The sequence below is a fragment of the Phasianus colchicus genome, chromosome 2 (assembly GCF_987193195.1).
Source record: "Phasianus colchicus chromosome 2, bPhaCol1.hap1.1, whole genome shotgun sequence".
Lineage (NCBI taxonomy): Eukaryota > Metazoa > Chordata > Aves > Galliformes > Phasianidae > Phasianus > Phasianus colchicus.
Genome location: NC_143437.1, coordinates 6,088,999 through 6,110,880, shown reverse-complemented (window position 1 = coordinate 6,110,880; position 21,882 = coordinate 6,088,999). Strand labels below are relative to the sequence as shown.

General features: G+C 39.5%; 1 long non-coding RNA gene across 4 annotated transcripts in view; it reads right to left on the bottom strand.

The window, feature by feature from the left end:
- The window catches only part of LOC116235315 (uncharacterized), an 87,743-nt gene that overhangs the window by 60,415 nt on the left and 5,446 nt on the right, over positions 1-21,882 (bottom strand). For 3 of the 4 annotated variants that reach the window (XR_016464612.1, XR_016464611.1, XR_016464613.1), the window contains exons 3-5: positions 4,724-4,839; positions 1,431-1,569; positions 1,193-1,323 (exon numbers count right to left, since the gene is read on the bottom strand). This is a non-coding gene — a long non-coding RNA (uncharacterized LOC116235315). The remainder of the gene's footprint in view (positions 1-1,192; positions 1,324-1,430; positions 1,570-4,723; positions 4,840-21,882) is intronic. The other variant, XR_004168318.2, reaches the window with a different exon arrangement.

The following is a 21,882-nucleotide window of genomic DNA, read 5'->3' as shown; positions in this document are numbered from 1 at the left end:
AGCTCCTTCCCAATTCCAGGGAGAGCTGGCTCCCTCCCCAGGGACAGACCCCTCAAGCTGATTCTTGCTCACTTCCAGCTTCCAGCATCTGCTAGCTGTTTGCAACCACATTTGTTCATTCTAGTTCATTGGAAAACATCTATCCTTCCACAGCACAAAGCAATACAAAGCAGAACACAACTGAATCTGAATTAAGGCTCTAGTGCACTTAGCTAAGATACGTATCTAAATTGCAGAGAACAGAAATGATGTTTTCAATGACATACGCTAGCTGCCCTCATCACCCAGCTCATGATAAGCACTCATCACTAACAAGTTTACCTTCCTCCCACAAACATTTACCCATTTGGTATTTCTGCTCCACTGCTCTCTGAGAACCCAGCACCTCTCAGCAATTCGTAGCTCAGCAGCTTGCAAGTATCTGCCCACAAATTTTCATCACATTTACCTTCTGATACTGCATGATCTTCATGCATGTTTCAGGGCTAAAACTCTGTTCGTGTTTTACACATGTTTATAACTCACCTTAAAAATAAGCAGCTTTTTGAAAAGCTATTTTTTGCTGCATATAAAATGATTTGATGTTATCTAGAATACTTTAACAAAAGTAAAATTTAATAAATAATGCAAAAAGACCAATCATGTCACTTGTATTTTATCTAGCCATGCTGAAAAGAAAGGCGAGATGACTACCTCAAGAAATTCTAACTATGGACACCCAGAAAGAAGCCACTAGATCTACAGGTAGACACCTAGAGGAAGACACCTAGATGGCAAGCAGTGAATCTGTATTTTGTCAAGTGAATCTCAGTCTAAGCAGAGGATTATTGGGAGCAACTTCTATTCCCAGTGCAACAAGGTACTCAGAACGATACATTTCAATGATCAAGTTCACAGGAAGAAAAGCAACAAGAGTTTAAAATCACCACCTGCCATTCTGCCAGTACACATTGTCTGGCACACACTGTACCCTACTCCTTGGAAGCCTTGAGCCAACATACAGTCATCAGTTTTCTCCCCCAGCCACTCATACGGTTTTGTCTATTTGCCATCATACTTAAATTTGTTAGTCGACATAATTAACAACCATTGCTGACTAATTGTGGTATGTAAGCTCAGAGCTTTTTAAAAGTGAGCTGCCCACAGTCCATGTGGGACTTGCTCACAGTCTCTGATTCAGTGGAGATTTTACCTGATGTTGAGATTTACGTTTGTTTTCTGTGTTCAGTAAGTAGCTCCTGCAGAGATTTTGTTCCAAAGAGGACACTGTCTCACACAAAGAAAGAAAATGAAGTCATACAGAGTCCCAGAGCACCAACAAAGCTGCAAAAAGAGTGGAGAAAACCGTCTGGAAAAGAAACAACTTCAAATCTTTTGGGAGCTAATGAAGTGAATGGTCCTTAACAAACAAAACCAAAACCGTCTGATACCTTAGACCTGCTCCAAAATAGCACCTTTGCTCTGATCACATTTTCTTCCAGCCACATGTTTCTTTGTAGTTCATTCTGAAGTCAGAATAACCATTCCTTCCCAGGCTCATGCAGAGCTGCAGCAACTGCCAGTCATATTCTGAGAGAGAGAAGACACACTTTATGTTTCATTGAATGCCAGAGCAATGCTTTTTTTCACACAGTTTTGATATTGCAAGGAACAGTAGATCCCTTCATTTAACGGAACTGATTTTGATCACAGGCTGCCCAGTATTGTATTTGCCACAGCTCCCTTAATTTCAGTGGAATTTTGCTGATTTACTCACAAGCAATCAGATTCATTGTTCTGTAAACTCTTATTACTGTTCTCAGAGTTTTACAGATGAAAGAATACCTTCACATGGAATAAGATCAAAATCAAAACAAATCAAATCCAAACAAGCCAGAAAAAAAAGTTAACCCTCAACAATGCTCAATGCTCAGCACAGGAAACTAGATATTGTCTAATTATTGTCAGGTATTCTACTAGCAAAAAATAAGAAAAACACAGACCTAGGTCAATCATTCCTTTCTTTCTTTTTTTTTTTTTTTTTTTTAAATTTCAATACAATTTGATAACCACCACCAACAACCCCCACAAGAAAAAAAACACTACTCAATAACAATCAAGAAAAAAAACAGCCAAAAAAAAACAACCCTTAAACAAGAGGATGGCTAGATCTAAAACCCTGCACATTTCACCTGTGAAGCAGAGTTGAAAAAGCGCTGCTAGAGTGCAATTTGAGCTGAAGCTCAGAAAAGGATGATTTTAAGATGTTTATACTCATAACAATGTTTGGATTGTAACTCAGTGGGGTAGGATAGTTTTCTACATCTTTAGTATGATGAACGACCCCTGCTGTAGAGTCAGAGTCAGTTCCATGGGGTTTTTTTGTATCATGACTCATACAATGAAGGTAGGGATGACACCATAGAGAAATGTCTTTGCCTCCTTCTTTCAAACTTTCTTATCCACTGCCTGACGGCATGACTCATTTTAAGATCAAGTACAAATATAATAAGAACTTTTATCCAAAGAAAAAATGTTGTATTTCATGGCTGCCTTTAATGTCAAAAGAAAATGGGAAAATCTGGACTGGTAATTAGCTTATTTATGTAGTTATGCAGAAGTTGTGCTCAGCTCTCCATGTTTTTGACCTTTGTTAGAGTCTGACATGTAATTTCAACACCGGTTGTGGCACAGAGAAAGGTTTTACATATAAACATATTTTGCTCCTGGATAAAGTACCAGAACTGTATTCTTCCCATACTCAGTTTTTCAGAGGTTAATCAGAACTGTTTACACTGAATGAAATGGCAGGCTCATTGTCGTGGATTTAATTCATGGATCTTGCTATTTATCCTAATTTATGAGGCTCATGAGTCAGTCTGTCATGCACTCAGCAACAGGGCAGTCAAGAGATAGATCCATCTCTCCAGAGCACAGCACAGGAGAGATCAAAAGAGGGGTGTAAAAAGACACGGAGTGAGCCTACCCTGTTCACTTGGGCTGTTTCCTACAGTCTTCTCTAACAAAAACAGCAAAGCCCTGTAACTCATTTCAGGTTTGGTCAGCTCCCATTAGAAAGAGATTCCATAACTTTGGCAGTACCCAGTCCTTGTTATATGACGAATGAATTCAGCAGAATATCAGTGTTTTCAAGTCCTACCAGAGGATCTTAAAGAAAATAAGCAAAAAAAGAAGATAGAAGATGAAAGACACTATTACAGTTGCCCATAATGTAATAAAGAAATCAAAACGAGTCACTGTGAAAACATACTTTTAACCAACCTGATCTGCCAAAAGAAACTACCCACAAACTTCTCAACATTTAATGGAAACATAATAATGTCACCAAGCTGTTAACCTAAATCATCACTGGAGGGGCATTTGAAAACAGTTTTCTGGGCTATTTTAAGAAAAATGGCACAAACAAGCAAACTTTTGGGTTTTTTTTAGCATATATGCCTTACTGGAAAGTTTCCTCTCTCAACAGAAACCACACATTGCTGCAGCTCCCAGCAGAAAATAGAAAGTCCCAGCACAAAAGCCGAGGAAGGAACAGCCATGCCTTCTTTAAGAATGGGCTATGTATGATAAAAATGAAAATGGCTTCCAGGAAATGTCTCTTCAGAGTGCATTGCCTATGCTACACATTTCATTTCTCTGTACTACAAAAATATTCTTCTGCCAGGCTACAGCAAAGCATCTCATTTGCTTGAATAGCTACCAGTGACAACCAGAGTGCTCGCGTTAACATTCACTCTAACCATTTTTCACTGCCTACCCTTTCACACTCTCTATTAGATTTTTTTTAACCTCCCAAGATTAATTCCATGAAATGATCAATGACATTTGTAATGTTTAAACAAAGGAAAAGTGCCTTGATGCTTCTGTGCCTGTTTCTACTTGTAGGGAAAGTCTACAAGCTGGCTTTTGTTTGCTAATTACTTTAATTTACAACATGGAATGAAGAAGGGTTAGCACATGGAAGATAAGCTTTATTCTAAACATGAAAGGAATCACATGGCAGAGCATTCAGGTCTTAGGTGAATGGTTTCCATGCTCTACAATGAATCTGAGAACAGTCTCAGCCATAAATTACATTTCCAGAACAAGAATGCTTGTGCAGCCCTATCTGCAAAGGAAAACATGGCTCGTTGACACTGTACCCCACTTGCTTGCTTTAGAAAACAGCACACGTTGGAAATTGTTTCAAAATACAAAGCAAACAATTTTTTTTTGTAACACCCGTGTTTCTCAAGAACTAGGACTGCCTACATTTCCCCTGGTATTTGATTTCTGTATGCAGTCATGTAGGAATCTGTGCTGTCTGAAAAAAATCTAATAAAAAAAACAGGTGGCATTCCTACCAAACCTTCCAAGGCGGCTGTTGTTAACCAGCCACATAGACCCCATACTTCAAAGTTTTAGCTAATTAACAGTATTCCTCAATACAGCTAGAAATAAGCTTGATTATTCACTAGGAAGAGACTAACAGGACTATATTACTGAGATTATGATGTGCTGATTGCTGTTTATCTAACAGATACTGCTATATATGTGTACGTACATGTACGTGTGTGTGTGTGAATACATGTATAATGTATGTACGTATATACTAACTAAAGTAGTTTGTGGTAAGTTAAAGGTGCAGCTTTAGCAGAACTCAAGGGTGGTGTTCCAGGTGTTCAGTTCACCCCATGGCATGCAGGAAGAGCAAGAAAGGGACTGTGCTGCTGCTTCCACCAACCTTGCTCGGGTCCCTGGCAGTGCTGCAACCAGACGCCTCACCTCATCTCCCTGGTTCATGGTGAGCAACTGAGTTGCTGGATGAGAATTTGCTGGCTCTGGGCCAGCACAGGGATCCTAAGAAAAGAACAGCAGCTCACATCACTGACTGTAAGTCAAGGAAAACCTAATTAAAGTCAATTGAGCGAACTAAGCATGAGGTGAATTAAGAGCTGTTGTGTTAGGGTCATACTGATTACAATCTTGAAAACTTAATTTTACCTTTTTCATTTTTTTAAGCTATAACCCTGAAGGCCTTGCATAACCTTGTCACAGTAAGAACAGTAGGGTGAGAGATAGCAGAGTTCAGGGTAACAGGTCCCACCTTCAAACAGTGGGAAAATGCTACTACCGTCCTGAAGAAAGACACCAAAGTTTATGTATCCAGTACAGTAGAGAAAGGAAAATAAATCATAGAATAGAATCATAGAATGGCTTGGGTTGGAATGGGTCATCAAGCTCCAACCCCATTGCTACATGCATCAGATCATACCTTCCCACAAATGCAAGTTTTCCTTGTTTAAAGTAACCAATAATTTGGTTTTGTCCAAATATAATTTGGTTTTATCCTCTTGGATAATAAACAAATAGGAAAAGAAAGGTCAGTGGTTAAAAACAGATGCTGCTTTTGATCACAGAAGACATTTAAAACCTGTCACACAGCTGTGAGTTAGATGATGTTAAAATTCATTTAACACGGTGCAGCAAATCAAGCTGCACCACAGCACAGTTAGTTCTACAGCAATCTTTTTCCTCCTCTCTGGTTTTCCAACTCCTGACAAACACACAAGAAGATACTAGCAAGGAGGTTGGGTACAGTCTGTCTGAGCTCTTTCTCTGTACTTGATGGAATGCAAAACCAAGCTGTGTTGCTGAGCAGTTGTGTGGTTTAGTCTCATCTGCCACCCAGTGGCTTCTCACCCATCTTGCACGCTCGGGTCAGCTCTGAAGAGTGAACATTTTTACACACACAGATAAGCCATGACACCATGTTACTGAACTCAGATATCAGCCCACAAGGATTCAGAATAGCAAACCCAAAGTTTGGTTAACTCCTCCTACACACATGTTTTGCTTCACTCAAAGATTCCCAACAGAACCCCAACTAAGTTTCATCTAAGAAGTAACCATGGGCTCGTCCATCGTGCCACAAAAAGCCAATTATCACCACAAAGTTTCTGAACCACCACCTTTGCAGAAGTCTCTTGTGCCCAGAAGACAAACACATCTGCCAACCATCTCTTCTCTAACAGTTCCCCATAACTTTTGTATCTCGTGCTCTGATCCTGGAATATATTAAAAATCCTACTGTGATGGGCAATTTTTCTGTATCTGCAGTACTCCAGCTAGCTGCATCACTGACACTTCAAGTATGGGGTCAGAAGCAGGCCACATCAAACGTGAAAGGACAAGATTTTGTCTCCAGGATTTTTCCCAGTTGGTATAGATGGCATCTTCTCTTATCGTGGTGAGCTGGTGATCGCTTTGTCAGCAGTGTATTCCCCCACCCTCCAGTCAACACATCCTCCTCATAACTGATCTACTGGGAATGCCACCACTGTGCTGGGACATCCCATCACATATCAAAGCTTACGTGTAAGAATCTTTATTTCCCCTACTCCTACTCCTCCTTCACTCAAATCAAAACCACACTTGCAGGGCACTGAGGAGGGATATTTAGCAAGCAAAAAGTTGGAAGCCTTTGATGGGGAAAACCATCAGAAAGAAGCAGCTCTCCAAAAGCAGGGACAGCAGCACTCAGCTGATTAGCTGGCAGCTCTGTAGCTTTTGGGAGAATGTTGTACACGAGGGAGCTGTTTTGTTTCAACATAACCAAACTGTAAGAGATTTTACTTTCAGCTTGGCTGACGAGACCAAACTCATTAGTTTGTCAGAAATGGCAATTTCGGTAAATGTCTCTTTTGGGACACTGAACAACAGAGAACGTTTATTTAACAGCAAGAAAATGGCAGTTTACAAACAGGATTCATTAGAGACAGGCTGGTACAAATAAATTTTAAAAATGTTTTCACTTATCAGTTTGAAACATGCTGTGCCTGGAGCACTGTGGTGTTTCCCAGTCTCTGCTGTGGCTGCACAATTATGGGAATGGAGCATCCTGAAGTTTTAAAGTATGTATCTTGACTTCAGGAGTGAAGGAATGAGCCATTTCTCCCTGGTACTTACAAGTACACATAGTGAAGCCCATCTGTAATTTTTCCACATTACACAAGTTAATTGGGACCAGCATATGGATGTACCATAAATACACTATTGAGGATGCTAGCAGTATTCTAAAAATTGAGGAGAGGGGACAAAACCAAACAGAAACCACATATCTTTCTTCTTTAGAAGATCTGTCCCACCTATGATTGGCATCACTGGCTTTGAACTCAGACTGAAATTGAAAGGAAGCTTCTAGATCCTAGATCCTGGTTACACTGTCCAGCCTGGGTAGCAGCTGATGAAGAAAATGGTGCAGGATGGCTCCTGTAACTCAGCAACAACCAAAGGTGTTCTGTGTTGAAACCAGGACAGCAGGGCATGCATGACAGGAGCCAAAGGAGACATTGACATCCTAAGGTTGCCTAGGGCTCACAACACTGCAGCTGATCTGCATCTGCTTCTGGGAGGTGTTCAGGGACCAGGAAAGCACCAGGTCTGTTTTAGACACACTCATACCCATACTTAGGTTAAGGAGCTGTAGATCAAGTAACCTCAGAGAACCACATTCAAGAGAAGCTCTTTAAAGCACATTCTCCAGATGCTCAATAGACTGGAAGTCAGCCACAGGATTTTTGACAGTTATAATGGCTTTCAAGGAAAATTCTTTCCTCTTCTTCCTGACCAGATTCTCAACCAGTACTTCGAGCTGTGCCTTTGCCTCAGACTTCATACTGCATTCCAACCATCTTAAATAAGGCTTTATTGGTATGAACCAAATTCCCTTTTTGTTGTTTTCTCATTCAAAATTTGATCTCTCTCAGGTAACAACAGATAACACCTCCTACACCAGAGAAGTGTTTTTGCAAGTATGAAAGTTCTTGCTCTAAGTCACCATTTTGTAGGATCATCTGTACCTTGGTTTGCATAGCTTGATAGGACAGGATACCTTCTGATAGATGAGCATAATCTGGCCTGCATATTTTAATCCATCACAGTAATTACCTGTATTACCACTGCAGCCTACCTGAACAACACATTCTTGTTCTGCATGAACTATCCCACAGCCTTGCATGTGAAGCCAGCAATTTAAAACCTCCTTTTCAAGTTTCATCCCTTTCTTCCTCCCTTCCAAATAAAATCCACCCTTCCTGCAATGCTATCAAGAAAGCATTTTATACTTGACCTACCTCAATATATTCTAAACATTTTATGCTAATGAAGTACCTGCATTTATGCAGACATAAACACAGCTTAAGAGATCTGCAGAATCCATTAAAAAAAAAAAAAGAATAAAAACCCTCCACTCTAAATTTACACGTTGCAAATTGCCAATAAGATTAAAATACATATAAATTGCTGAAAAGGAAATGACTGCTTAATGGGTGAAATCCAATCTACTTAAAATCTGGAGTGTGGCAGAGACAGGAGTTAAAATAAGGAGCTAGCAATCCCATTGAGCAAAAGCTACCCTGACTTGGATCTGCAAGTGACATGAGCTGCTGCAATTTGCAAATAATGAGGCAGAGAAGTAAAGCTAGCACATAAAGTCTTCTGCCACTATCTTATCCATATTTATGAATCCCCAAGTCAGAAAGGTTTGCTGCGTATTAGTGCATTTGTTACCTATATATAGCAATTGTTTTTCTACGGCAAACTGAGTTTTTCAAACCAGCCCACAGAGCAAAATCACATCAGGCATTCTATAATTTTAATGTATCTGTAAGGCTTGTATTTTCAAAGCAGATAAACTTTTCAGTTATACACAAATTAGCACTTACCAGTTAGCTGTGCAAATAAGCCAAGTTTCAACAGAAGAAAAGTAAATAGCACTAAGTAGGAACAATATGCATATCAACATCATTAGCCCCAAGTTTTTCACATGCATTATTTGTGTATCCATGCTTAGTAGGTTTAGTCTGTAGACGTACTGAAAAATCATCTTAGAAAATTGAGCGTGTGGTCAATAGCTCAATTTTATAGAAAAAGAAAAAATAAAAAGATTATAAAGATCTTCCCATTCTTATGGACGTAGGAAAAATAAGTATACTGACCACAAACAAAGTACAACAGAATTTCATTTATTTTTCTCCAAATTTCTATGCCTCTTCCTAATTTTAGCCACTTTCAGAAGGTGCAAGGTACTACTTCTGAATTGAGTGAGCTGGGCTTCAATATCAGTACAAAAGAGCAAGAGTAGGGCTACCACTGTGCTGAAAAAACACAGTTTTGAAGAATGCAGTTTTAAGAAAACAATCTTGCAACTCACTCAATTAAAACCAAATAAGTTATATCAATCATGTAGTACTTGGATGTATTAGAAAATGTGTGAAGACTACGTGTTAGTGGTAGTGGATGTAGTTTCTGAAAGTCCCCCATTATGTTTCAAAAGGTCTCCCTTACATCTCCCTCCCCTAAAAAGTTTAATACAGTGAAAGAAATACACAGCTTCATTGCTTCAGCCACTGAGACGGTGCTTGACCTTGCTCTACACTGATAAGAATGCAGTGAGACCTAGCTATTTGTTCAGCACCTAATCAAAAGAAACCTACCAACAGCTTGCAATTTCTGTTAGAGTGAGAATGGTTTTATTTACGTGAAGATTTTCACGGCCATTGAACTGAAAACAGAAATTACTTCTGTAATAGAAGCATTTCTGCAATAGCTCCAATTCTTTGGTCTGGTCACCTTTTGCCTCATGGCATAAAACATAGATTTATGTCATTCTCAATTAACATTCACTTTCCCAATAAAACGAGACAGAAATCATCTTCTGACATAGCTAACATTTATCACAATCTCTCCACATCACAATGAGCCAGGGCTCAGTAGTGATCTCCCTTTCTTCTCCAGGCCAAGCCAGAGCAATACAGAGTAAGGTCCTCTGCAGACTATGGAGGGCAATACTCCCAAATGTTTACTCTTCTGAATTCATTTATGTTGCATTACCTCCCCCTAATGCCTGTCCCTCGTAGGAAAAGAATAATAATAAAATAAACCCACACATTTAGGCTGTGCAGTTTGTTTGTCCTGAGTACAAATTAAACTTGGTTCCTTCCAAGACTGCAGAAAGCAAATAGTGTCTACATACTGTTTCCCCCAGTTTCATTTTTATGTGACCAACTTTATTTTCAGCCCTTTTTCTCTCCATGTCTTGACTCAGCACGACAGTGATAACTTACCCACTAACACATCTATTCCCTTTTCCTGATAAATGCAGGTAACAACACACTATTGTCACTGAATCCTCCGTATTCCTTACATTTCACTCTAGACCTCAACACCACATCCCCACTACAAAATTCTTATCCACTTATCTCTCCTCTCAGCTTCCAGATAACCATCTCCCTTTCTTAATTAAGGAAAACAAACAAAAATACAAACAAAAAAAAACAATTAAGAAAACCTGACTCTTTAACCTCTAATTACACAGATCTGAGAAGCCTCTTCACTTCCAAATTCATACATACAACCTAACTCTCACCCTTGGCATGTTGATACCTCTTTGGTTAGTAATGGTTGAACTATTTATACCACCCCAAGTATTCAGGTCCACTGATGTGAGTACAAATAAAATATAATATTCTGGGTTTCTTCCTGGGGTTCTCAAGGACAGCCAAGCCACAAGAAAATTGACATTTTTTCAATTACTTTAATTCATCTTGAGTAGATACAGTATGTCCTTGAAGAACCATGTTTTGGACCTGCTCAGGGAAGCATTTGTATGAGACACTGGCTTAATCATTGGCTTAAACCCAAATAACCTTAATAGATAAAGATACAATTGGTTTTGTCGTGCCTTACATTGTTGTTGTTTTGGTTTTTTTTTTTTTCAGTTTTCATCTATAAAGTAAAAGCAAGTGCAAGAATTCCCCAAATTAATTCACTGCTTTATAATTACTATTTAAGACTTTGAGATGAGGGAGGAATGTACACATACCTATCTCCAGAAAAAGAATTTATGTGAAGAAAGCATTGTTCCAGATTGCAGAAAAAAACTATTCTTCAGGCAAGCCACATTGGATTTATTTCAACTACATCAATAAGCACATTTTAATTGTCAGGTTTGTTTACATGAGACTGTACAAGCTGTCAAGGCCCATCAGCACTGGATGGAAAGCAACTAGCCACCCACTCAGCTCCATGCTGCTGACGTATTTGGTATCACCTTATCTAATGAGTCTTGACAGCCCTGGAAGCTGGAGACCTTCTTTTACCCATATGTGCAAGAGGCAGCTTAAGCAAACAACTCAAGATAAGCAGAAGAAAGCTTCACCTCATCTCAATTTCATGTTTTTGCTCATATGGGCTACTTCAAATGCCTGTACAGAAAATGAGTCAGAACAACACTGTCTTGGCTCTCAAACCTCTATGACATTTTATTCAAAACTGTTGTCATTGTCTGTTTTTAAGCCTATATGACTGGTGGAGCATTAAGACCAAGATGAATCACTCCCTTTCAGCACATGGCTGACGTATTTCCATGCTGAGGGGCAGCAGCATGCAATATTGCAAGGAAAAATTTCTGTGGAGATAGGTACAAGACAAAGAAGCTCTTCCAATATACATTAGATACTTTGCAGCTGCAAAAGGAAGTTCTTTACCCATACACAATAACCTATAGCAGCTGAAGCACTCTTGAGATGAACTGGAATTTGTTTGAAGGCCTCTTCTATCTAGTGCACTGACAACTGAAAAATTAGACTGAGATAAACAAGCTCTTACCTGAAAATGAGTTCAGCATTCTAGAAACACAGTAATTAAGTTTCAAAGTCAAAAGACAGCAAAACTTTACACAGTCACCAAAATGGGAGCAGGCAGTCACAAAGTCTACGTCCAACCCAAAACCCCAGGAGCCCTCACATACAACTCTATGCACACATTTGCACAGATGACAGATAGCTGCAGAGTCCAGCCTCTTTTTTCTCTCTCCACGGTGGCAAAGCTAGAGCCAAAATCTCCCCAAATTCCTGCCTTTTTTTTTTTTTATCTTCTTTCCTTTTTGGCTGTTCCCTGGCGATGGTAAATTCAAGGAATTGGAGATGGATGAAGGAAGAAAGAAAGAAGCAAGCATTGTAGCCCTTCTATTCAAAGTACCTAACCAACACCAGCCAGCAGCTTGGTAACATTCAGCAGATCCTAACTGCAGTGCTGGTAAGTGCACACATGCTGGGATGGCAGAGCTGTGTGTGAAAGAGGACTAAAAATAAAACCTTCACACTAGTGGCTGCCAAGCTGTACCACAGGCAGCTCCAGCTATCCTGAATAGGGCTCTGCTGCATATGATGAGAATACAGCCCCACAAGCAGACATGCATGCAAAGTAGTCGCTTGGTAGACTTGGTAAATATGGCTTGACATGTTCAAGAAAGAGATATTGACAACAGATGGGTAGTTAAGCCCACTGCAGCCTTTTCACGTTATCTGCAGGAGCAGATTATCTATTTCAGCATATATTGACTTGCCTTTAATTTGGTAAAGAAATATGAGCAAGTTAGCAACAAATGACTTTAGCTGAATGTTTCAATCTATTAACCTGACCAAAAAAAAAAATTAGTTTTTCTTGTGTACTCAGGGAAAATCAATACTAAGCTAGCTAACAGCATGGGATAAAGCATGTGTAAAGACAGAAGACATGGTAAGATATGATAGAGTGATCTGGGTTGCAAAACTCAGTTGCATTTTAATTTCACAGTTATTGACTGTTTTCAGAAAAATTGCCCAAATTGAAGTGATGCTTCTATGTAGTCATAAATACTGCTTGTATGCATGTCAGCTTTAATTTGAGCAACCAGATATCCACAGGGCAGGGAGGATGTAAGTACATAGAATTCCGCAGGGTTGGCAGTTCCCACATGCCTAACTTTCACAGCTGCCAAGCCTTAAGAAAGACAACAGGCAAACCTGAAATGTAGATTTAGACTAACAAAGGAAACAAGGAACTCGCACTCTATCCTAGGATATGTAGTTTAACTTGCTTTTGAATTCTTTCAAAAATAATTAAGTAAACTTCAGCACACGGCAACTGATTGTACTTTCTCCAGAGCATCATCAAACCAAAAATTTGCTGTTTTCACTCCCTAGACTAACTGATAAGACTAAGAAGTAGTGAGCCCTACCCTACCAGAGACCAGTGTAAATCTGTATGCTGACATTTGGACTTGAGGTGTCAGCTCTTTCTGCAGTAACCAGCAGAAGACCAGCATTCTCCTCTCCATGCCATACACAGCATTGGAGGGCTCACCATTGCTGCTTAAGCAGCTCAGACAGCCCAACAAACTGTCTGGTGTGCTTTCAAGAAAGCAAAAAAGCACACAATCAACCCAAACCTTGGAATTATTTCATTTAGCTGTAAATATTTTACACTAACTAAAGAATAACCCTCTCAATAATGTGTCACTTAGACTGCAAAACAAACAAACCACCCCTGAAACTACTATGAAAGAAATACTGTCTTCTCTGCCTACATTCATAGGACTCTGACAACACCAAGATCTTTTTTTTTTTTTTTTTTAAACAGAATTACTTCTCAATGTTCCTCCTCCAGATGCAATTGTTATGTGCTTAAAAAAAAAACAAAAAAAACAACCCAACACTTTAAAGCCTGTTTAGGAATTTCAAGCTCCAGCCTTAAACAAAAATAAAAATGATTATGAATGAACAGAAAAAGAAGAGGGAGGATTTCCTTTTCTAACAGTTTATTTTTCTTCATGGTGCCTGATAGTTCAGAACATTTTATTCCTTTTCCCCTTGCTATTCCCTTTTTATTATCTTTGGTTTAGGGTTGGGTTTTTTTGCCTGTGTTTTGTTTGTTTGTTTGTTTTTGTTTTTTGCATTTTTCCAAGCCCTATAAACTTGTCTATCTTTCCCTTTTCCTGCATCTTCCCCTGAGCCCAGGCTTAATAACTGCTCTCTACCTTGAAGCAATATTTTTTCCCCTGGAAGTGCTAAACAAGTGCTTTTAATCTGCTATTATCCTGATTTATTTTAAGAAGGAAGGGCAGCTGAAGGCAGTCCTTCCAAGAATTGTAGCTGATATACAATAACGTGTTAAAATCTTCTAGCTAAATACAACCTAGTCTAGGATTAAATGCATATATGAAGATCTGTAAATTTAAGCTATCCTTTAATGAGTTTTACACCGGAAATTTCTAAAAACAGGATGCAAGTTATTTGTAAAATGCCTTCAGTAACTTCTCCTTCATTCACTTTGCCTCCCCAACATCTACAGATCATCCCTTTGGGAAAATGATTTCCATTTAACTGCCATGCAACAACAGCAACAAAAGTCAGGTTGCTTGAGTGTGCAGAATCTCAAACAACTACAAATAAAATAGAAAAGGATTTTGAAATACAACCACCAACTCTCAGATGGAAACCTGGATGGACGGATTATTAGGAGATCAAGATCTTTCCATCTGTTGGCCCTTAAACTTGCAAAGCCCACATTAATCTCTTTGAATTAAATCAATACTGTAGCTGAGACTGATATTATGGCATAATTGGTACAGTCTGAAAGGAAAAAGGCTGAAAAGGAGAAAAGAAGCACATGCAACAAGGTTACCCAGAATACAAAAGAAAGTGACAGATACCGAGGCCTAAATATTTGAAACTGAAGATGTCAAAGTCTCCTTCCCCCATAAGTAGATAAGAAGAAATGAAGTAGGAGACTTTCTCTGTGATTTCTAAAAGCAAAAAAATAGTGCAATACTAAGAATTATGGAGCCATTAACGTTACAGTTGCCTGCAAAGTGTCTTTCTTGAGCACCCACAGGTTAAAGCAAAGTGACAATGAATCTTCAGCAGCCTGCTTACTGTAAAAGCTTAAAACAAACAAACAAATAAACAAACCCACAAGCCTTTGCTAGTGGAGTGTTGTGCCTAAAGGTACTTTGTATCTGTTCTCAAATACCAGTCCAAACTGATTTCTCTTCAATTGTCTTGAAAGCTTCAGCAACTGCCATTTCCAATTTCTCACAGAGAAAGTTGTCTCTTCAGATCCATCAAATTCTACTGAACCTAGAAACTATTTAACCCTAGTGGAAAACAAGTGATGGGGAAGCCTCTAGAAATAGATATGAAGCTGTATGTACTATTAAATCACTGTGAGACCCAGAGTACCAACACAGCTCTGTGCTGGTGCTGCAGGCCTTTCTGTTGTAGCCCTTGCTAGCACATCTGGAAAGTTTGCTGTTATCCATAACACTGCATTCCTTTGATAGATCTTTGCAACAGGGATGTCAAACCAATGGCAAGAATGGTGAAAATAGAACATTTTATTGGGTTGAGTCTGCACTTGGCAAGTACACAGGAAAAACCACCATGAGCAGTTGCCATATATCTGCTGATTCCCAGTCCCTGCAATCAGGAATCGTTGAATCAACACTGAACAAACCATTCATTGCAGCACAAACCCTTTCTCCATGCTGGGACTAAGCTTATCAAATTCATAAAGTATAACTTCAAAAGTTCATGTAATCAATACTGGCTCCTGAACAATATCAAATGGAAGTACCTCATTGTAGCTCATTCAAAGAAGACATCATTTGTATTTACATAAAGAAAACATAATTCTGTCAACATTTTTTCAAAGGCTTTGAGTTAGCACTACCACCTGCAGTTAAGCAAGCTTAGAACTTCGTTTGCATTAAATAAGATATTTAAGCATCTAAACTTAAACAACAAGGCCATCTAGAGCTCAAAGCAAGTATTAAATCCAGTTACTTTAATGAAAACACACTTGGCTATCTGCTTTCAATATGATTTTGTGTAAGGTTATTCTACAGAGGATAGACTACAGAAGCATCTTACATTTCAGCAGAATGAAGCATTTTCTTTGTAATGAAGTTGGTAATAACAATGGGAAACCCAGAACATTCCTATATTCCAGTACTCAAAGTAAAGCTGACTTTCACAAATATAACTAGAACAGCCTCTGCAGCCACCTACAGCAAAAATTCAGCAGTTGGCAAGTTAAGAGCCGTAGAAATAAAAAGCAGAGCCCACAGAATGCGTCTTTAAGGCACTTCATGCCAGGTACAATTCAGAGAAACAAGCAGCCTGCTTAATGAATGCTGTGACTCTTCAGCACAAGTGGAGAATATGCCTAGATTATTCTGGTGCAAATAACCTTGTTCCATTGCTTGAAGTAACCTTTAGACTAGGTTACAGCTGGACAGTGATGTCAACACATGTCAAAACAGAACTAAAATTAAATTAATAGTTTAACTCCTGAATTGAGATGAGGCCTCTTTCAACCTATTTTTGTCACCATCAACCAAAAATCATAGAAACATAGAATATCCCACATTAGAAGGGACCCATAAGGATCATCAAGGCTACCTGGCTCCACATACCACCCAAAAATCAGACCATATGTCTGAGAGTGTTGTCCAGATGCTTCTTGAACTCTGAGAGGCTTGGTGCAGTGACCATTTCCCTGGGAAGGCTGTTCCAGTGCGTGACGTCTTCCCAATGAGGAACTTTTTCCTGATATCCAATCTGGACCTCCTTTAATCTCTTCCCAATTGTGTATAGCTCACAGCTTTTTCAGAGAATCATAGAATCATTTAGGTTGGAAAAGATTTCTAAGATTATCCAGTTCAACCATCAACCCATCACCACCACGCTCACTAAACTACGTCCATAAGTGCCACATCCACACGTTTCTTGAATACCTCCAAGGACGGTGACTCTACCACTTTCCTGGGCAGCCTGTTCCGATACCTCACTACTGTTTCAGAGAACAAGTTTTCCTAATATCCAACCCAAACCTCCACTGGCACAACTTGAGGCACCACCTTTCATCCTATCGTTGTTACCTGGGAGAAGAGACCAACTCTCACCTGGCTATAACCTCCTTTAAGGGTGTTGTAGAGACTGATAAGGTCTCTCCCAAGCCTACTGTGCTAACTGTGCAGGAGAATTGGGTAGGAGGAGGTCACTACCCATGTTTCTCAAAAGAGATGAGGAATGGCTGACCAAGAGGCACATTCTGTATCCTTAGTGCAGGATAGAGGTGTCATTGCAGCTCCACCACAAATACTATCCGTGGCAACAGACCACTTAAATCCAAGAACAGCCACACTAAGGCATACTCTCTGAAGGACTTGATTAGCAATTCACAGCACAGTGTCAAATTATTCACGATCCAGCTCTTACTATGACTACTGCGAGGTAGTCCTCAAAAATTAGAAGGGATGGCTGATACTACCTGTCAAATCTTACTTACATCTGTGCTTGCAGCTAGCTCTGTGAAAGCATTTAGTTTTGTTTGGTGGTGCAATCACTTGAAATCTCTTCCCTGCTTCCCTAATGTCAAAGTGGTTTGTGAGAAAAGGTCGGCTTCTGTGCATTTCCATCTTGGCAATACTAATTTGGAAAAAGTGCCAGCTGCAAATTTTTTTGTTTTGTTTTGTTTTTTTAAAGCTATCTGAGGATATGTTTGAGATCAATAAAAGAAGCTGATTGTATTCCCACAGCAGTTCAGCCTGCAGAATCTACGGGATGACAGTGATACCCGTGCTTACAAGAAGTGCTTGGCAGGAAACTTGTTCAATATGATGGCATGTGTAACAAGCTATGCCTCGAAAAAGTCAGCTATTGCATTTTAAGGTGACTGAGGATGGTTCTGTGAATCTTGACAGTTCTTCAGTTAAAAAACTGTTGTGGGATAGGACAACAGGCCAACACACTTTCCTTGCCTGTGGATATCAGAGAACATGCAAAAGAACTAGAACAACAGGAGATTCACTTACAACACATTTTTAGTGTTATTGGAGAAGGAATTTGATAGCATTGTCAATTATCTTGAGAAAGTCATGAATGCAAAGTCTTATTTAAAGCACAAGCTAGCAGAACCATTTAGGATTGCCATCATTTCTGTCAGCAGTTGTTCTGATTACATTACTGCAACCCCAATGTCACAGTGCAAGATGTTATTTTCTGCCCACTCTTCTCTTCCCAAAGATTGTGCCAAAACCAGCAGGGGGTGATATTTACATTTGGTCCCATGAATATCAATGGGAATGAGTGGCTACAAGCAGCTTCATCTTGTTTATGAATAGCTTGGAAAGAAAGTGAAAAATTTCAAAGCAAATGACTTCAAAATTTCAGGAAAAAAAAAAAAAAATAGACCAGACTGTGCCTGCAAGCAGATGAAGAAACCAACAGGGCTGGCTTATGAGTGGAAACCTCATGATGGGTCACACTGAGAGGACCATGGTATCACGCATTAAGTACACAGAACCCTGCTGCTTTAAGTTGCATTGCAATCAGTGCCAACTGAAAACCAAAGCAGTGAGTTCTGTTACATCATGAAGACATCAAATTCATGGTGCCCTGCACTTCCCACAAACAGAAAAGCTTTAAAAGCTGCCAATCTTCCCATCACACCAGCTGGTCTTCACACAATGCCAGCCATCAGCAGCTACAAATTTAAACAAAATGAGAAAGCCACTACTACCTACACCCTGCAGTCAGCAACCTTGCTACTGCCAGATTTAAGATGCAGCACAGTTAGAGCATGTCACAGTTAGCTGCAGGTAGAACAGAGTAGATCTGCAGGGTTCACAGTATGAAGAGTGTTTGAAGAAGCCTCTCCATCACTCATTTTGCAACAAACATTTTTACAGTGGTATTTATTTGATAGATAAGGGGGAGGAGGTTAGAAATTAGTATGTATACTTGCAAAAAGAGTCAAAACAAGGGTTTTTTCACTACAATTTTTTTTTAACCTTTCCATAAATTCTACTAGCTAGATACTAGTGTAGTATTGCTTTTCTGAGAAAGTTCCAGGGATGGCCTGCAAAACTCCTTATGTTCACTGGTCGTATTCAAACAATTTGGAGCAACTCCAATTGATGTCAAAGCACACTAACATTTATTTGGAAACTGTATAAGCCTTGACACAATTTGTTATTTTCCTGGGGTTTGGCTTTGTCTAACCCACACAAATGAAAATGATCTAAACACATGCAGGGATTTGCTCAGCAGCACATTATGACTATATGCATGCATGTATGTATGCATGCAGTAAACAGCAAAGGATGACCTAGCTTAAAAGCCTGAACCACAGAATTATTAACTTCATGCCATGGTTGCTCTGAGTACCCATGAATAGCTATTTCCTTCTGCACTTTCTTCTCACCTCAAAACGAATGGAAGAAAAAGCAAGGTATTTGGAAAAGAGCTCTGGAACTGAAACAAAAGGTAACAGTTCAAACCCTTAAGAACACACAGCACCTGCTTATGCTTCTACATTACAAACAAACCACAAGCCAGAAAGAGCATACTGAACTTGTTCTGGCAGAAAACCATGCCTCCCCCAGGGAAAGAGGAGGTGGCAATGCCTCAGGGACAGAGATTTTACTGTTTTCCCTCTGTCAGTCAGGTTTAATGACATAAGGCTTTCTCTGTACATGTAGCTTTCCTGTTTAAAACATGACACTGTGACCATAGCACTCCATCCTTTTCTCCTGAGCAAACAGGAGCTCTATAAGTTGATTTACACTGTAAAAAGCAACATAAGGAAGATATCCTTGAGCTAGCTAAAAACAAACTGTGAATATTAGTGTTATAACATTACAGTCTTCTGCAAGGGCCATTTATTGAGTTGAAAAAACAGGTTAGTTTACACTAGGTACAATGAAACTCACATGGCCAAGCATCTTTTTACAAGCCATGCTCATAGCTTGGAATAACATGATATGATACTGGGTCAGTGTAGCTAATTCTGGTTCATGTTGAGTATCCTTGCAACACACAAAGTGGAACTGTGCAAATATATTGTAGTTTAATCTACAGTAGCTGGGATGAGTCTCAAAAAGGAAAAAAGCAGTCTTGTGAAAGGAGAATCCACCCAGAGCTGCTGAACGCAAACATGTTATCTCTGATCCAGGGAGTGCAGGGATGAATCTGTCATGTTATTCAGCATGAGTTAGATGTGCATTTGTGGATGCACAAGCTGGAGTATCCATGCCTTGTTCCCCCAGCTCTTGGGAAGTCCCATTCTACTCATTGTCCCTGGTCAGATACCTGGTCTTTCACTGCTTTTTTTTCATTCCACTGTTCATTCACCTCCATTGGTATCATTTGAGTCAGGAGATGTTCTCTGTCTTAATAAGCTCCTTCATTTGCTACATTCTTGCTTAATGGTACAGCAGCCCTTCTTGGTCCATCCACATGATGGACAGAGTACTCATCATGTATGTAAATTATTTCAGATGCTTACTATTGCATCTTCACAACCAAGTATTCCATAACTATCGAAAACCAAGCCCAGCTTTTAACATTTAGTGTCTCCTGCCACAAAACTAGCTGTATTCAGTTTACACAACGCAGTGTCACCATATACAAGAAGAGTAAATATGAGTGCAGAGGCAGCTTACACCACCTACAAGTATTCCTTCATTGAAATTTCTACTGCACATTTGTCTCAACATGATAACACAAAATATGCTAGAGTTCAGAAGGAAGTATGAGCTTTTTTCCTCCTGTGAAACTTCCTTACAATCACTAGCAAACAGACTAGCAGCTCTTCTCTTCCATACTGATGTTCAAAGGTGTGCAGTATCAAAAGAAAAATATGAGTAGAGCTGAGTACTGTACCCCCAGAATTAGCTCATCCCTTAAGCAATTTTACATATTCCTGTGCTAAAAGTACAGTAGAATCTTCCCCATCTAATGAAAAACATCCTTGGGAAAACCCTCTAATAAATATTAGCACTGTTTGAGGACTTGATTATGGGCAGTGCTTTTACTGAAGCACATACCAAAACAAGCATTACAGCACAGAAGGAAGAGCTGCATTTCACCTGTGTTCTCTTCTCTCCATTGCATACAGCAAGCTTCATCATTTGAGCAATGGTACTTCAAGATCACGTGTTCTTTTGCATTTTACACTCTTCAGAGACATCCACACCTTTAAGAGATGCTTAAAACGCCTAATATTTTGTGTCTACACATACATATATATAAATCCAGTGCTATTTACTAAACACTCATACAGTTTTACCTAATACCATATATTCAGAGCTCCTACTTCTCACTGACTGACAGTATAATTTCAATCTGAGCAGGGAAAGCCATCAGCCTCACACTGGTTCCTTGTGATTTGTATTGACATAACACTATTCATTCCAAGGCTTTTTTTTTTCCCCCCTTCAATCAATCCCTAAAAAAACCAGCTATTTCTATACCTGAAATGGCTTCAAGCTGCACCAGGGGAGATTTAGGCTGGATGTTAGGAAATACTACTTCTCTGAAAGAGTGGTCAGGCACTGGAATGGGCTGCCCAGGGTAGTGGTGGAGTCACCGACCCTAGAGGAGTTCAAGGAACGTTTGGATTTTGTGTTGAGAGACATGGTTTAGTGAGAACTATTGGTGATGGGTGGATGGTTGGACTGGATGATCTTGCAGGTCTTTTCCAACCTTGGTGATTCTGTGATTCTGAAAACCATTTTGCTACATAAGCCTATCAGTCACCTCTCAGGGCTGGAGACAGAGCTGTATCACAGAAGTTCTACAAAACAAAACAGGAGTGGGAGAATGTAAGGAAGAAAGCACAGCTAATAGGTCAGCAGCCACCTGAAGATTGATCATTCTTCCTCTGCCAGAAAAAACAAAACAGACACAAAGGCAATTATCTTCCAGCCTAAATCAGGTATTCCCAGTAAATACACATCAATCAGGAAAACTTCAATAGCAAGCACAATTCTCAGTATCAGCCCAAGGTTAGCAGTAATACTCTCAAGTTACTGTTTTCCTTACATGGTTCTATCACGTATACCCTGGTGTCTAAAGAAGATGCTATTCTGACCTATTATTTTACACAGGGTGTAAAGTTGCCAACAAGTCCTCATGAGCAAGCTACTGCTACTGTTGTTAGTCAAGTAATAACTAATCTTTGTACCAGTCTTGGTAGTACCAAGTACATGTAGGATACCAGCAGGATACCAGT